This window comes from Eubalaena glacialis, chromosome 18 (genome assembly GCF_028564815.1).
Source record: "Eubalaena glacialis isolate mEubGla1 chromosome 18, mEubGla1.1.hap2.+ XY, whole genome shotgun sequence".
In the NCBI taxonomy this organism is placed as follows: domain Eukaryota; kingdom Metazoa; phylum Chordata; class Mammalia; order Artiodactyla; family Balaenidae; genus Eubalaena; species Eubalaena glacialis.
The window spans coordinates 62,713,315-62,731,916 of NC_083733.1; positions in this window are offsets into that span (position 1 = coordinate 62,713,315).

Genomic DNA, 18,602 nt, shown 5'->3' on the forward strand with positions numbered 1-18,602 from the left:
CCTTAGGAAACTAAAAGAAGAATTTAAAAGTTAAATACCAAGTAAACAGAAGATAAGAAATAATAAGAATCAGAGCAGAAATTGAAGACAGGAGACTTCCCTGGTGGCGCAGTGGTTAAGAATCCTCCTGTCAATGCAGGGGACACGGGTTCAAGTCCTGGTCCAGGTAGATCCCACATGCTGCAGAGCAACTAAACTTGTGCGCCACAACTACTGAAGCCCACGCGCCTAGAGCCTGTGCTCCGTAACAAGAGAAGCCACCGCAATGAGAAGCCCGCACACCACAACGAAGAGTAGCCCCCTCTCACCGCAACTAGAGAAAGCCCGCACACAGCAATGAAGACCCAACGCAGCCAAAAATAAATAAATAAATTTATTAAAAAAAAAAAAAAAGAAAGAAACTGAAGACAGAGATCAATAGTGAAAATCAACAAAATCAAAAGCTGGTTCTTTGAAAAGATCAATAAAATTGATAAGCTTTTACCCAGGCTAACTAAGAAAGAAAGAAAGAGGACACAAATTACTAATATCAGAAATGAAAGAAGACATAACCACAAATCCAATGGACATTAAAAGGATAATAAAGGGATACTATGAACAATTCTATGCCCATAAATTTGATAACCTAGATGAAATGGAACTATTTCTTGAAAGACACAATCTTCCAAAACAGACAATCTAAATAGGCCTGTCTCTATTAAAGAAATTGAATAAATAATTAATAACCTTCCAAAACAGAGAAAGCACAAGGCTCAGAGGGGTTCACTAATGAATTCTATCAAATATTTAGGGAGGAAATTATACCAGTTTTCTACAATCTCTCAGAGGACAGACACAGAGGAAATAATTCTATGACACCAGCATTACTCAGATACCAAAACCAGACAAAGATATCACAGGAAAAGAAAACTACTGACCAGTATCTCTCATAAACATAGATGCAAAAATCCTCAGACTTCCCTGGCAGTCCAGTGGTTAAGACTCCACGCTTCCAATGCAGGGGGCGCAGGTTCAATCCCTGGTCAGGAAACTAAGATCCCACACGTCACACAACGCGGCCAAAAAAAAAAAAATCCTCAACAAAATATTAGCAAATACAATCCAACAATGTATAAAAAGAATTATACACCATGACTATATGAGACTTACCCCAAGTATGCAAGGCTGAATGAATGCAACACTGAAAAATCAATTAATGCACCAACAGGCCCCTGAAAAGATGCTCAACATCACAAATTATTAGAGAAATGCAAATCAAAACTACAATGAGGTACCACCTCACACCAGTCAGAATGGCCATCATTAAAAGGTCTACAATCCGCCTGCCAATGCAGGAGACATGGGTTTGAACCCTGGTCCCACATGCCGCAGAGCAACTAAGCCCATGCGCCACAACTACTGAGCCTGCGCTCTAGAGCCCGTGAGCCACAACTACTGAGCCCCTGTGCCACAACTACTGAAGCCCGTGCGCCTAGAGTCCGTGCACCACAACGAAGAGTAGCCCCCGCTCACCACAACTAGAGAAAGCCTGCGCGCAGCAACGAAGACCCAACGTAGCCAAAAATAAATAAATAAATTAATTAATTAATTAAAAGGTCTACAAATAACAAATGCTGGAGAGGGCGTAGAGAAAAGGGAACCCTCCTACACTGTTGGTGGGAATGTAAATTGGTGCAGCCACTATGGAAAACCGTATGGAGGTTCCTCTAAAAACTAAAAATAGAGTAGCCATATGATCCAGCAATCCCACTCCTGGGCATATATCCAGACAAAACTATAATTCAAAGAGATATATGCACCCCTATGTTCATAGCAGCACTACTTGCAATAGCCAAGACATGGAAGCAACCTAAATGTCCATCAACAGATAAATGGATAAAGAAAATGTGATATATATACACAATGGAATATTACTCAGCCATTAAAAAGAATGAAATAATGCCATTTGCAGCAACATGGATGGCCCTAGAGATTATCATACTAAGTGAAGTAAGTCAGAAAGAGAAAGGCAAATACCATATGATATCATTTATATGTGGAATCTAAAATACGACACAAATGAACATATCTATGATACAGAAACAGATAAACAGACATAGAGAACAGACTTGTGGTTGCCAAAGAGGAGAGGGGGTGGAGGAGGGAAGGACTGAGAGTTTGGGATTAGCAGATGCAAACTATTATATACAAGATGGATAAATAGCAGATGCAAACTATTATATACAAGATGTCTTGTATAGCACAGGGAACTATATTCAATACCCTGTGATAAACCATAATGAAAAAGAATATGAAAAGGAATAAATATATGTATAACAGGATCACTTTGCTGTACACCTGAAACTAACACAACATTGTAAATCAACTATACTTCAATAAAATTTTTTTAAAATAAAATAAAATTGTCAGGCAGAACTGCATTAAAATTCACTGGATAGTCTAAATAATGTAACAGATATAACAGAGCAAAGAGTCAGTAAACTTGAAGATGCCCTCATAGAAATCATCCAACTTCTGAAAGAAAAAGGGGGAAAAAGATGGAAGTCACAAAGTCTTAGGGATCTGGGAGGCCAATCAAAAGGTCTAACAATGGATAAGCCTTAAAGGACAGGAAAGAATGAAAATAAGTCAGAAAAATATATCTGAAGAAATAATGGCAGAAAGCTTCCCAAAGTTGGTGAAAGAGATAGATTTCTATCTAAAGAAGCTCAAAGAATGCCACACAGGATAAATACAAAGAGAAACATGTCTAACATGAGCACAATCAATCTGCTGGAAATCAAAGATAAAGAGAAAAACCTTGAATGCAGCCAGAGAAAAAGAACATATTATATACAAGGAAAGAATACTAAATGCTGTGTACTTCTCATCAGAAATTATGGAGGCCAGAAGGGAATGAATAACATCTTCAAAGTATAGAAAGGGGGAAAAAAAGACTGTCAATCAGAATTCTATAATCAACAAAAATATCCTTAAAAAAAAACATATTCAAATAAAGAGAAACTAAGAGAATTCATCACAGCAGACCCACACAACAAAGATGATGAAGGAAGTTCTGAGAATGAGGGTAACAATGAGGGAAACTCAGATCTTCAGGAACAAATAAAGAATGCTGGAAATGGTATATATGTGGGAAATATAAAAACTATATTTTCCTCTTATTTTCTTTAAAATACACATGGATTTTTAAAACAAAAAATTATAAGTTATATCAGCCATAAAAAAGAATGAAATAATGCCATTTGCAACAACATGGATGGACCCAGAGATTGTCATACTGAGTGAAGTAAGTCAGAGAAAGACAAATGTCATATGATATCGCTTATATGTGGAATCTAAAAAAAAATGGTACAAATAAACTTACTTACAAAACAGAAATAGAGTCACAGAGGTAGAAAACAAACTTATGGTTTCCCAAGGAGGAAAGGGGGGGGAGGGATAAATTGGGAGCTTGGGATTCACATATACACACTACTATATATAAAATAGATAACTAATAAGAACCCACTGTATAGCACAGGGAACTCTACTCAATACTCTGTAATGACCTATATGGGAAAAGAATCTAAAAAAGAGTGGATATATGTATATGTATAAGTGATTCACTTTGCTGTACAGCAGAAACTAACACAACATTGTAAATCAACTACACGCTAATAAAAATTAATTAAAAACAAACAAAAAAATTATAAGTTGTATGTTTTATACTGCATGGTAGATGTAAAACACATTGAAAGTGGTGGGGGGGATGCAAATACTGGACCTATATAGTTGCAAGATTTCTACATTTTATGTGAATTGATAAAATATTAACTCTAAATAGACTATAAAAAGAATATGAATTGTAATCCCTAGAAAACTGTAAATAAATGTTACAAAGAGCTATAGTTATCAAGACAATAGGTAAATTAAAATGAATACTAAAAATTATTCAAACTATCTAAAAGAAGATAGAAAGGAGAAACAGAACCCCAAAATGAACAAAAAGAAAAATAATAATAAAATGGGAGACCAAAATCCAACCATATCAATTACAGTAAAGGTTTTTAGTTTAAGCATTCCAATTAAAAGGCAAAAATTGTCAGGATAAATAAAAAAGCAAGACCAATTAGATGCTTCTGAAGAGATGTGCTGTAAGTTCAAAGACATAGATGAAAGTCAATTACTAGAAAAAGATATATCATGCAAATTAAGCATAAAAATGCTATAGTGGCCTTATTAGAATAACATAAAATTGTCTTTGAGATAAACAGTATTATGAGATATAAAGAAGGACATTTACTAATAATAAAGGTCAATTCATCATGAAGACAACGTTTACAAATGTGTACAAACATAACAAGTCCCAAAATACATGAAGCAAAAGTTTACAAAAGTCAAAGAAAAAATAAATTAATTCCAAAATCATGGTAGAAGTTAACACCCTTTCAGTAACTGACAGAAAAAAATAAGACCAAAATATCAGTAAAGATAAGGAAGATCCAAAAATGCTATCAGCAGCTTTGACCTAAATGATATTTATAGAACCTCAGAACTGCAGAATACATACACTTTACCAGTGCTAAGCCATAAAACAAGTATCAATAAATTTACAAGGATTGAAATCACAGAGTATGTTCTCTGACTACAACGTTAGTAAATTTAAAATCAGTAACAACATATTTAAGGAAAACTCCAAATACCTGGAAATTAAAGAATGTATTACTAAACAATCCGTAGGTCAAAGAATAAATCACAGAGAACTACCAAACATTTTAAACTGAAGGATAATAAAACTATAAAATACCAAAATTTGTGGAATGCAGCAAAAGCAATGCTTACAGAGAATTTTATAGCTTTACACGCTGAAATTAGAAAAGAGGTTTAAAATCAATGTCTTACAAGAAGGTTTCAAGAAAAGAAGTAAATCTAAAATGGAAAAAAGGAAAATATAAATATAAAATCAAAAATCAATGAAATAGAAAACAGACACTAGATGAAAGTAAGAAAGCCAAAACTGGTTGTTTGAAATGATCAACAATAGGACAAAAAGAGATATGCGCATCACCAATATCAGGAATGAAAGAGGATTATTACTACATACCCTATAGACATTAAAAGGATAATAAGAAAATATTATAAGAATTTTATGCCAACAAACTTAACAACTTAGATGAAATGGGGGAATTCCTTAAAAATACAACTTAACAAAATTGATATCAAATGACATGGGAAATCTGTATAGTCCTATGTCTGTTAAATACATTGAATTCCTTATTAAAACCCTTCCCACAAAAAAAATTCCATGCCCAGATGGTTTCAAATAGTGAATTATATAGACTACTGAAAAAAAAAAAACAACACACCAAGAACAAGTACTTCGAAAATAGAAAAGGAGGAAACACTTCCCAATCCATTTTATAAGGCTACCATTACCCTAATGCCGAAACCTGATAAACATATTAGTAAAAGAGACCATTTAAGACCAACATCTTCATGAACATAGATGAAGACAAAAATCCTCAACAAAAGTTACAAAGCAAATCCTGCAATATATAAAAGAGTAATAACTAATGATCACATGGAGTTTGTCCCAGAAATGCAAGGTCGATTTAACATATAAAAGTAGCAAGGAAAAAAAAAAAAAAAGTAGCAAGGTAGGAGACTTCCCTGGTGGTCCAGTGGTTAAGACTATGTGCTCCCAGTGCAGGGGGGCACTGGTTCGATCCCTGGTTGGGGAACTAAGATCCCGCATGCCACAACACGTGGCCAAAAAAAAAAAACAAAGTAGCAATGTAATTCAGAAATAAACCATACGGTCCTTTTTTTTTTTTTTTTGGACCATGATGCACAGTATATGGGATCTTACTTCCCTGACGAGGGGTGGAACCTTTACCCCCTGCATTGGAAGCACAGAGTCTTAACCACTGGACCACCAGGGAAGTCCCAGCATATCGTTTTTTGATTCTTGAAATAGAATACAAAGACATCCAACTGGGAAAGAAAAGTCCTTTCTGGAATAACTGAATATCCATATGAGGAAAAAAATGAAACTCGAATTCCATTTCACACCATATACAAACATTAATTTGATATGAATCATTGATCTAAATGTAAAATCTAAAACTATAAAGCATTTAAAAGAAAACAAAAGAGAATACCTTTGTGACTTAGGGGTAGGCAAAAATTTCAAACGTAGAACATAAAATGCAATAATCTTTAAAAATTAATCATTTAGATTTCACCAAATTAAAAACCTCTGCTCATCAAAAGACTTAAGAAAATCAATAGGCAAGTCAGAGACTAGAAGAAAATGATCCTGAGATATATAGTTGACAAAGACTTGTATTTAGGGAATATAAAGAACTCCTACAGCTTAATTAAAAGATATACAACAGGGGTATGGGAATAATAGGTACAAACTATTATGTATACAATAAATAAGCTACAAGGATATACTGTACAACACATGGAATATAGCCAATATTTTATAATAACTATAAATGGAGTATAACCTTTAAAACTTGTGAATCACTATGTTGCATACCTGTAACTTATGTAATACATCAACTATACCTCAATTTTAAAAAGATATACAATTAAAAATGGGTAAAGGATTTAAAAAGACACTTCACAAAGACATACAAATGGCCAATATATTAATACATCTGAAAAAAGGTCCTCAACATCATTAGTTATCAGAGAAATGCACATTAAAATCACAGTAATATACTATTAAACCCCACAAATTAAGTATAATTGGTACAAGACTAATGGTGTCCCCCCAGATACTTGGCAGAAATAAACTGAAATCTTTCCTGGAGTAAGACACCTTAATTTTAAGGCCTTAAATTATTCCTACAAACAACTTGTCAAGAACAGGGAGAATCATAGCACATAAGGGAAAAAGGGCACTAGTGAGAACTGACAGAAACAACAGATGGCAGAATCAAATGAGGAAAGACATCAAATAAAGGAATCATTAGACAAAGTCAATAAAATAACTGGTTTCTATTTTTTAAGAAATAAAGGAAAAGTCTGAAAATATCTCAAGGGAACAGGACTCTATAAAAAGTGATTTCACAGATTTAAAAAGAAATGTAGGACACAATAATTGAAATTAAAAGTTTACTGAATGAATTTAACAGTGGATTCAATTCTGCTGAAGATAGTATTTGTGAACCGAAATACTTAGGTCAGAAAAATAACCAAGAACATAGCACAGAGAGATAATGACATGGAAAATACAAAAGGAGGTTAGTAAACACAGAAATCAAAGAAATTTTTGAAAGTCTAACAGATATTTAATTGTTCTTTTCAGAAGGTAAGAACAGAAAATGGTGCAGAAACAATGTCTGAAAAGATTAAGACAATTTTCCAGAACTGGTGAAATAAACCAATCTCAGATTCAAAAAGCCCAACGAAGTCCACTGGAGACCAAAGGAACTCTGTATACAGAAATATTATTTTATATAAAACACTTCAAAACACTCATAAGAAGAATACAGACTATTGCAAAGGAGAGACATAAGGGTGACTTCTCAATATCAAAAATGGAAGCCACAAGACAGTGGGAGGATATGATCAACATATTGAAAGAAAAAAAGCCTGCTAATCTAGTACCTTAAATCCTAATAAAATATTTTTAAATGAGGGTAAAATAAAAATAGTTTACAACAGACAAAAACATTTTGACAATCAGTCACGAACACATCTTCATTAATGGACATTCTAAAACGTCTTTCAAGCAGAAGGAAAGTAATCCCAGATGGCTGATTTGAGAACCAAGAGAAACAAAAAATACATATGTAGTAAATATGCAAGAAAATACGAATGAAAAAAATAACTATATGAAACAAAATAATAATGTCCTGGGAGGTTAAAAAGTAAAAATAAAAACCATCAGAATAATAAAATATAAGTTGAGAAGAAAGTAAATAGAATTCGAATATTTTAAGTTCTTTGCATCTTCTGGGAGAAGGGGAGACATACTGTAACTTCAATAAATTAAGTGTGCATTTTTTAAGTTCTAAGGTGATCACTAAATAAATACAGAGTGTACAACTTTATAACTATAAGAAAGAGAACAATATAATGATTTAAAAAAAATACTGGTCTGTTTACCTACCAAAATTGATAAAATTAAGAAGATTAACACCAAATGCTGGCAAAGATGTGGAGCACCTGGAACTTTCATATACTGTTGCCAGGAGTGTAAATGGTACAACCATTCTGAAAAAGGTCTAGCAGTTTCTTAAGAAAATGGGCTTTTTAAATCTTAGTTTCTTATTAAACTGCTAGACCCAGTAATTCCCCTCCTATGGATTTACCTAAGAAAAATAAAAACATATGCCACAAAAAGACTTTTACAAGAACAGTCATAGCAGTTTTATTCATAATAGCCAAAGCTTAATGAAATAGAAAACAAACAATAAAATCATCAACAAAGCCCAAAAATTCTTTGAAAGAACTAATAAAGTTGACAATCTTCTAATAAGCTTGATCAAGAAAAAGGAGGACTTCCCTGGTGGCTCAGTGGTTAAGAATCCGCCTGTCAATGCAGGGGACATGGGTTTGAGCCCTAGTCCGGGAAGATCCCACATGCCGTGGAGCAACTAAGTCCATGTGCCACAACTACTGAGCCTGCGCACCTAGAGCCCGTGCTTCGCAACAAGAGAAGCCACCGCAATGAGAAGCCCATGCACCGCAACAAAGAGTAGCCCCCGCTCACTGCAACTAGAGAAAGCCTGCAGGCAGCAAGGAAGACCCAACGCAGCCAAAAATTAATTAATTTTAAAAAAATAAAAGAAAAAGGAGGAAAAGTACAAATAATCAGTACTAGGAAATAAAAAAAGGGGACATTACTATAGATGCTGCAGATATTAAATAAATAACAATAAAGAATATTAACATTATTGCACCAGTAATTTCAAAAAATAGGTGAAATACTCAAATACCTTGTAAAAATTAACCAAAGAACTACCCAGGAAAAATAAAGAACCCAGGAAGTCCTATAATCATTAAATAACTTGAAACTGTAACTGAAAATCAAACACACATATGTGTTCGTGCACACACTTACACACACATATATACAAACCTTTCTAATACTAGATGTCATTAATGGCAAATTCTACCAACCTTTAAGAAAGAAATGCTCTCCTAGAAAAGAGAAAGAGGAACACTCCCCAACTTATAAGACTAGCTCAACCTTGATACCAAAATTTATCTGAAAACTCAAAAGCCCAAAAATAGCTAAGATACTCCTTAATAAAAACAAAGTGAGAAGACATGCTCTAACAAGTATTAAGCTTTATTATAAATTTGTAGTAAGGCAGTGTGAATTGAGACAGGGACAAACAAATAGGCTAATGGAACAGAATAGAGAGCCTAAAATTAGACCTATCGTTATATTAAGTCTGATACATGATAGATATGCCTTAGCAGACCTGTAAGTAGGGGGTGAACTTCTCAATAAATGGTGCTGGGACAATTGGGTATCCATACAGCAAAAAAAAGAAACTGACCCCTACCTCAAATAACTGCAAAAATCAATCTCAGATGGACAAAAGAAGTAAATGTGAAAAACAATACTATAAAATTCTAGAAAATATAAAAGAATGGAGAATCACTGTCTTATACTACTCCAGGGAACAAAATTACTGCTGATGTGAATGGTGCCCCTTGAAACACAACACCTTGGTATAGGAAAAGATTTCTCATAAAAGACACAATAAGCAATGACCATAAAATTTCAATTTGATACATTTTACTACATTAAAATTAAAAACTTCCTTTTTTGAAAAGACCCCAAAAGGAGAATAGAAAGAAAAACTGTAGAATGGGAGAAGATATCTGCAACCTACATAACAACAAATGACTAATATTCAAAAGATATAAAGAACACCTACGAATTAGGAAGAAAAATACGGACAACCCAATAGGAAAATGGGCAAGAGGCTTGACAGGCACTTCATAAATATTTTATAATATTTAAATAATCATTAAATAATTCATTTAATTAAATTATCCCAATAACTATTACAAATATGTCATTAATAATCAGTGAAAGGAAATTAGAATTACAATGAAATACAACTGCACACCAACCAGACTGGGAAAAAATGGAAAAGTCTAATAATACCAGGTGTTGATGAGATGTAGAGCAACCAGGAAGTCTCATCCTCAATTAACGTTACTGTATATTGTCATAACTACTTTGGAGAACAACCTAGTATTAGTAGTAAAATCAAATATACACATACCCTATGGCCCAACAACTCCCAATATATTCCCTAGAGAAACTCTTTCACTTGTGCAACAGAATACAGTAATAATAATAACTAACACATTGTGCTTGCTTTGTGTCAGGCACTGTTCTAAATGCTTTACATTTTTAAATTACATTACTCTTCACAATAACCTTAGGAGGTAGGTACTATTTTTACCTCCATTTTACAAAAGTGAAAAAAATTGAAACACAAAGAAGTTACACAACTTTCTCATCGTTACACCTCCAATGAGTGGTAGTCAGGATTTAACACAGTCTGGTTTCAGAAGCAGCTCTTAACCAACTACATTCTTCTACTTCTCACAAGAATGTTCTCAGCAACATTATTCATAATTGTCATAAAGTTGAAAAACACCAACGCCCATCAACAGTAAAATGCATAAATCATAGACTATTCAAACAAAAGAATACTATGCATATGTGAAGAAAATAAAGGAACTACAGCTACACTCAACAATATAAATTTCACAATGCTGAGCAAAAGAAGCATAGCATAAAATATTCTAGACAGAATGAGTCCATATTTCTAAGTTCAAAACAGAGGCAAAATTAAACTAGTAATTTAGGGATACACATATACATGGCGAAAGTATAAAGAAAGTCAAGGAAATGATCACCACAAAAGTCAGACTTGAAGTTACCTCTAAAAGGGAAGAAGGGCTACTTGATTGTGAAATGATAATGAGAGAAGATCTTTCAGAGTCATGGTAATATTCTACTTCTTGATCTGGCTGGTAGTTACACAGATGTAAGCTTTATAATTATTCATTTAAAACTCTGTTTATACATTCTATGCCCTTTTGTGGATGCATATTTCATGATTTAGAACATTAAAAATAAAATATAAAGAAAAGAAGAAGAAATGGCCAGAGAATTAGGAGAAATGCCAGAAGGAAATGCTGTCACAAAAGCTAAGGATATGAAAAAGAAACAGAGAGCCTCAGATTATCAACACAAAAGCAAGTAAGAGAAACTCTAAAGCGTGTCCATAGTGAATTCTTTCCTTTGGGTTTCAGAATAAACAGAAAAACAATAATCTTACTTCAATTTGTTCAAAAGTTAACCAAGAAGAGGAAGCTGGTGGGATGAACTGGGAGACTGGGGTTGACATATATACACTAATATGTATAAAATAGATAACAAATAAGAACCTGCTGTATAAAAAAATAATAATTAAATTAAATTAAATTTAAAAAAGAAGAGTCGGCAGCTTACCTAAGATCACAAATCTTCACTATTACTAGACGGTTTGCCAGCAGCTGAAATGAACCATAACTCAAAATTACAAGGAGTACTTCTGATTCCCATAATGCATGTTAACACTGACCCTGACACCGAGTTCCACTAAACAAAGGAAAACTGTACCCATGAAAAATATATCCACCTTTCTTGAACACATTCAGAAAGTGTGTTCTGGTAAATTGGTACATTTACCAGAATTTACAAGTTTTCTGGTAAATTGGTAAATTTGACTTACTGAGAGAACTAAGTTTCAGCAAACAGATTCTGCAAACCGGCCATGTGACACCTACAAAGCCCCCTGGTTCCCTGGTAAACCCTTCCTCGCAGCCTGGAGAGGCCCTGATGGTGGCCCAACGCGTGAGGCTCTACACCACCCTTCCCAGCAACTGCTCTCCTAGGCCCATGCCTTCCGGAGAGCGCTCGGGCCTCCCGGAAACGCCCGTTCCTCTCCCTTTACCTCCCCCCCTGGAACTATAAACCCCAAAAACGAAAAGAGAGAGCTGGTGTCCAGCTTCCTCAAGGAGCAGGCAATAACTTCGTCCGTAACAGGCGTGTGAGGAGGCTAGACCCGGTCTCTGCCACCTGGGAGCCTGAACCAACGGGCTTCCCCAATTGGGCAGGGACCGACGGCCGCTTCCCGTGAAGGTCGGGCCTTGGGATTGGCTCAAAGTCCGATTTGGTGAAAGAAGGGTCTGACGCCAATTTCCCAGGTCCTAGGGGAGAAAAAAGGAGGGCCCTCTCGGGCCGTTTGACCTCTCAGCTCCACAGAGCCCGGGGTCTGGGAGGTTCCGTCAGGTGGCCTGTTATCCCTTGGCGAAGTCCAGTGACCCCAGGGGGTGACACCCAACCTCACACACCCCAGATTTATGAACGTTTCAGGGATCCTGCGGGGGCCAATTCACCCTCACCCTCGAGGCCTGGACTCTTCAGTCTGGTCAGTCAGCCTAAAATAAGGGTGTAGAAGGCTCAACTGAGGAGCCTAGCGACCACCTCAGGCCCCTTCAGGCCTCAGGCCTTAACCGCGCGACGCTCCTCGCTCTACCTCAGGCACCGACTTTCCCGCGTTCCTCTGCGCATGCGCCGCCACTCCCCTCGCTCACCTCTGACAGAGGGAACGAATCCGCGGCTCCGCCCTCTCCAACACCCACCTCCCTCCCTACACCCGCGCACACGGGCACACATGCGCATGCGTCCCTCCTTCCTTCCTTTCCTGTTGTGCAGTTTAGACAATGTGCCCAACCTCCTTCCCTTTCCATCCTCCCCCACTGCTCAGTCCAGGCTCTAGGCCGAGTCCCTCGTCTGGAGCATGGGCTTCGCTTCCAGTCCCCCGAGTAATGTGGAGGTGAGGATGAGGTGGGAGGATTGGTCTTCCCATTCGTTTCTTTTTGCCTTCAGATCTTTGACAGTAACATTTAAGTCTCCCCATACTACTAGCCAAACCTTAAGTATGTGTCCAATAAGACAGACGGGGACCTTGCCTTCAGAGAATTCCGAAATCTGCTGGGCTTGCAGACAAGAATAAAAAACCTAAAGATTTACTCAAAGTTCTTGGTTTCAGGACTGCTTTTATACTCTTAAAAATGAAAGACCCCAATAATTTATGTGGGTTGTATTTATGTGGATTGTGTTTATGTGAGTTATACCTATCAATATTAAAACAGAAATTTCTGAAATATGTATTATCATCAAAAACTCATTGTGTAAACAACATTTTTGGTAACTAATTTCCACACCAAAAATAATTTAGTGAGAAGAGTATTTTACATTTTTGCAGGTCTCTTTAATGCCTGGCTTACTAGAAGACAATTGGATTCTCATATCTGCTTCTGCACAGGGTTTGTCAAAATAGCTCATGTGCTGTAGCTTCTGGAAAACATCACTGTATACTCAAGAGAAAGTGAGAGTGAAAAGGCAAATAACATCTTAATAGTATTATGAAAATAATTTTCACCTCATGAACCCCTGAAAGTGTCTCAGGAACCGCCAGCGGTCCCTAGGCCACATTTTGAGAACCACATTTTGAGAACCACCTGTGGTCCCCAGGCTTAGATCATTATGACTGAACAAAAAGATGTAAAGGAAAATGTCTAGGTGCTGTAAGAATACATTACAATCTGGGGAAATTATTCAGTCCTTAACACAGAGACCTAATTTGGAGAGAGTGTTTCTGAGCCCAAGCTCATACTGCCCATCACACAACAGGCCAATAAATCCTTGCTGGGGGAAGGAATAGCAACTTTATTTGGAAAGCCAGCATACCAAGAAGATGCTGGACTAGTGTCCAAAAGAACAATCTTACCGGAGTTAAAATTCAGGCTTCTTTTATACAGGCTTCTTTTATACCTATGTGACCTGTAGGTCTGGTCACAATGTTCCTATAAGCTTCCAACAAGACAACTTATTTTCTGTTTTCCAATTTTTTATCTTTATATGAATGGAAGAGCGTTATACATTTAAAGGTCAGAGCCTTGAGAATGGGCTATCATGTGTATTTCAGGCTTCTGCAACCTTCTACAAAGGTGCAGAGCCAGCATGACTAAGCACAGGCAACAGAGCACAAGGGTTAGAACGAAGGGAATAGATCCAATATGGAGTCAGGCTTGTTCCTCTCTGTTACAAGAGGAGTTCCCTGAGGAAGTAACACTGAAACTGAGACTTGAAGGTCGATTTACTAGGTGAAAAATGGAATATGAACATCTCAGTCCCTGAGGCTATGCAAAGCCCTGGGGCAGGAAAATCTGTGAACTCAAGACACCAGGAAAAATGCCAGTCAGTAAATATTTATTGAATGATATGTGCCCCACACTGCCCTAGACCCTAGGGATACTATATGAAAAAGATTTTACATTCTAGTTGCAAAAGCAGGAAACGTGTAAACAAATAAGAATTTCCGAGAATGGGAGTGCTGTTAAGAAAGCAAAACAGAGTGTTATGAGGGGACAAGGCAGAGAGCTGTAGACAGTAGTCAAGTAAGACCTCTCTGAGGAAGTGACATTTGGCAGAGCCTTGAAGGAGATGAGGAAAGGAGCTAGGAACAGCATGAGGAAGAGCATTCCAGGCAGAGAGAACAGCAATGACAAAAGTCTGGAGGCAGAAGGATACTTGACAGGTTCTTGAAACAGCAAGGGAGCCAATATGGCTGGATCCCAGTGACTGAGGGAAGGGTGGTAGTAGGTGGAATGAGAGAAGTGGCAGGGGCCAGAGTATTGTATGGAGGCCCTTAGAGGTCATGATAGGAAGTTGGGGTTTTTTCCTGAGTGAGATAAGAAGCTATTAGAGGGTTCTGAGTCAAGAAGTGACTCATGTTTTAACAGGAGGATCCCTTTGGCTTCTGGGCGGACAATAGGATGTGTGGGCTAAGGGTAGCTTCCTTGTGAGCCAAGGGTGGCTCAAGGCATTCCTTGGCTTGTATCTGCGTAACTCCAATCTCCACCTCTGTCTTCTCCTTCTCCTCTAGGAGTGCCTTTCCTCTGGGTGTCTCTTCTAAGAACATTTGTCGTTAGATTTAGGGCCCACTCAGATAATCCAGGATAATCTCATTTTGAAATCCTTAACTACATCTTCAAAGACCCTTTTTCCAAATAGGGTTAAAAAAAATAGGGTCACATTCACAGGCTCCAGCAGTTCGGACAAGGACATATATTTGGGGGGACTACTACAGTAGGTCTGGGATGAGGACTTACAATATGTTAACAGAGTCCCAGCTGACACTGATGCTGCCTGTGTGGGGACCACAACCAGTGATGTAGAGAAGTCAAGTAAGATGGGAACCAAGAATTGACCACATGGGTATCATTGGTGACTTTGACAAAAGTGGTTTTGGTGAACGAGTCAGAATGAAAGCCTTATTGGAGTAGATTCAAGGAAGACTTGGAAGAGAGGATTATAAGCTAATATTTTGGATATGTTGGGTTAAATAAAATATATTATTAAAACTAATTTCATCCTTTTTTTTAATGTTTGTACTGGTGTGATCTGTAATAATCAAAAAACTGGAAACAACCGAGATGTCCATCAATAGTTGAATGCATAAATAAATTGTGGGATATTCAGACAATAAAATACTTGAAAGTGGTGAGGATATAAGAACTATTGCTACTTATTCCATTGATGAATCTCATAAATATAATGTTGAACAAAATTAAGTTGAACACAAAAGAATAAATACTGTATAATTCCATTTATATCATGAAAAACAGGCCAAACCAAAATATAGCAATTATAAGTCAAGAGGAATGGGATAGTGATTTGCAAGGGAGAAAATGGTTTCTGGGTCGATGATGATGTTGATCTTCGTTACATGGGTATTAACGTTGTGATAATTCATTGAGCTGTACATTGTGTTTTGTGAACATTATTATATGTGTCATCCTTCACCATAAGAAAGAGGTAAAAAAATAACATTATGCACTCAAAACTACTAAAAGAAAATTTGAAAGCACTGGAGTTTACCACAGATCTGAATTTTGATGCTGGCTAAAATGCAGTGACAGGTATTTTACCTGTAGCCGTCAGGATTATTAAAGGTAGTTGCTTTAACACACAACCCTATTTACTAATACTAATACTAACAAACAAACTTTATATACTAATAAAATATTATATAGCTTAATGCAATAAATTCTTACATAAAGTCCAAAAGGCTCTCTTCCAAGGAGAAACCAGGGACCTAAGCTCTTTTATCTCTTGGCTCTCCCATCCTTAAGTCCTCCAATAAATTCTCTGCTTACAGACAGCCAATGAATGAATGAAGAGAGACAAGGTAAAAATTGTACAGGACATTTTATGGCCGGGTCCAGAAGTGCCCTACATCACTCTGCACCCACTCCACTGGCCCAAGACCAGTCACGTGGCCTCAGCTTCACTGCAAGGAGGCTTGGGAAATGTAGTCTTCCTGTGTGCCAAAGAAAGAGGAAACCAAATTGGTGAGCATCTAGCAAACCTCTGCCACCTTCCTTTGGATCTCCAGGTACTCACGTACTCATCTCTGAGGAAGGGAACAGTGGGTAGAAAAGTGGGAGATTGGTGTATTAGTTTCCTGTGACTGCAAGAACAAATTATCACAAACTTGGTAGGTTAAAACAACAGAATTTTACTCTCACAGTATTCTGGAGGCCAAAAATCCAAAGTCAAGGTCTTGACAAGGCTGCACTCCCTCTGGAGGCTCTAGGGGAGAATCAGATAATTGCCTCTTCCAACTTATGATAGCTCCAGGAGTTTTTTGGCTTGTGGCTACATAACTCCAATCTCTACCTCTCTCTTCACCTGGCATTCTCCTCTTCTCTCTGTGTCTTCCTATGTGTCTCTTATAATATAGGACACTTGTCATTAGATTTAGGGCCTGAATAATCAAGGTTGATCTCATTTTGATATCTTTAACTTAACTACATCTGCAAAAAAAGCTTTTCCAAATAGGGTCACATTCCAGGCCATGGACATATCTTTTGGGGGGGGGGGGTCACCATTCAACACATGACAATCATTTCAGAGGCAATTATAATTATTTGTGTGGAAAATAATAAGAGCCTGGATTAGGATGGTAGCCATGGAGTTCGACACAAGTGGATGGATTCGAAATGTATTTTAGTAGTGGAGCATAAAGGACTTCATGGTGGTTTAGAAGTGGGCGCTCAGGGGAAGGGGTGGTGAGTCAGTGTCCTAACTGAGATTTGAACATAGGGCTGTGTAACCTAGGTATGAGTTTCAAAAAGTCTCTTTTGGAGCCACGTAGGGAATGAACTGGAGGGGAGAGAATAAGGCCAGGGAAGGGCCTGAGGTCTGGGTCCAGGTGGAAGAACAAAAGTCCTGAGTCAGCCCGAGCCACGAGGACAGAGAGGAGGGGACAGAGTAGAGAATCAGGGGGAAGAAGGGATTGGCTTAGGGACTGATGGGCCATATGGGAAAGAGGGAGAGAGGAAATGAGGACATCACCCAGGGGTGGGCTCACCAAGGAATAAAGAATCTGTGAACTTGAAGACAGATATTTTGACATTATCCAGTCAGAGGAGAAAAAAATAAGAATGGAAAAGAGAGAATTCAGTTTGTTTACATTTTGTTGAGGATTGTTGCAGCTATGTTCTAAACTTACACCTCAAGGAACTAGAAAAAGAAGAAATAAGCCCACAGGTAGCAGAAGGAAAGAAATAATAATGATTAGACCAGAAATAAATGAAATAGAGACTAGAAAGAAACAAAATAGATGAATGAAACTAAGAGTTGGGTTTTTTGACAAGATGAGCAAAAATTGAAAAACCTTTAGTGAGACTAAGAAAAAAGATAAACGGCTCAATTAATAAAATTATAAATGAAAGAGGAGACATAACAAATGATACTACAGAAATACAAAGGATCATAAGAGACTACTATGAGCAATTATACACCAACAAATTAGATAATTTAGAAAAAATGAATAAATTACTAGAAACATACAACTTACCAAGACTGAACCATAAAGTAAATCTGAACAGACCAATAATGAGCAAGGAGATTGGGTCAATAATCAAAAATCTCCCAACAAATAAAAGCCCAGGACCAGATAACTTTATGGGTGAATTCTACCAAACATTTAAAGAAGAATCAATACCAATCATTCTCAGACTCTTCCCAAAAGTTGAGGAGGAAGGAACACTTCCAAACTCATTTTATGAGACCAGCATTACCCTGATATCAAAGCCAGACAAGGACACTGCAAGAAAAGAAAATTATAGGCCAATATCCTTGATGAACGTAGATGCAAAAATCCTCAATAAAATACTATCAGATTGAATTCAACAGCACATCACAAGGATCATACACCATGATTTAGTGGGATGTATCCCTGGGATGCAAGCATGGTTCAGCACATGGCAGTCAACACATGTGATATGCCACATTAACAGAATGAAGGATAAAAAGCATATGATCATTTCATTAGATGCAGAAAAGCACTTGACAAAATTCAACATCCTTTCATGATAAAAATTCTCAACAAATTAGGTATAGAAGGAATGTACCTCAACATAATGAAGGCCCTATATGACAAGCTCACAGCTAACATCACACTCAATGGTGAAAAGTTAAAAGCCTTTCCTCTAAGATCAGGAACAATACA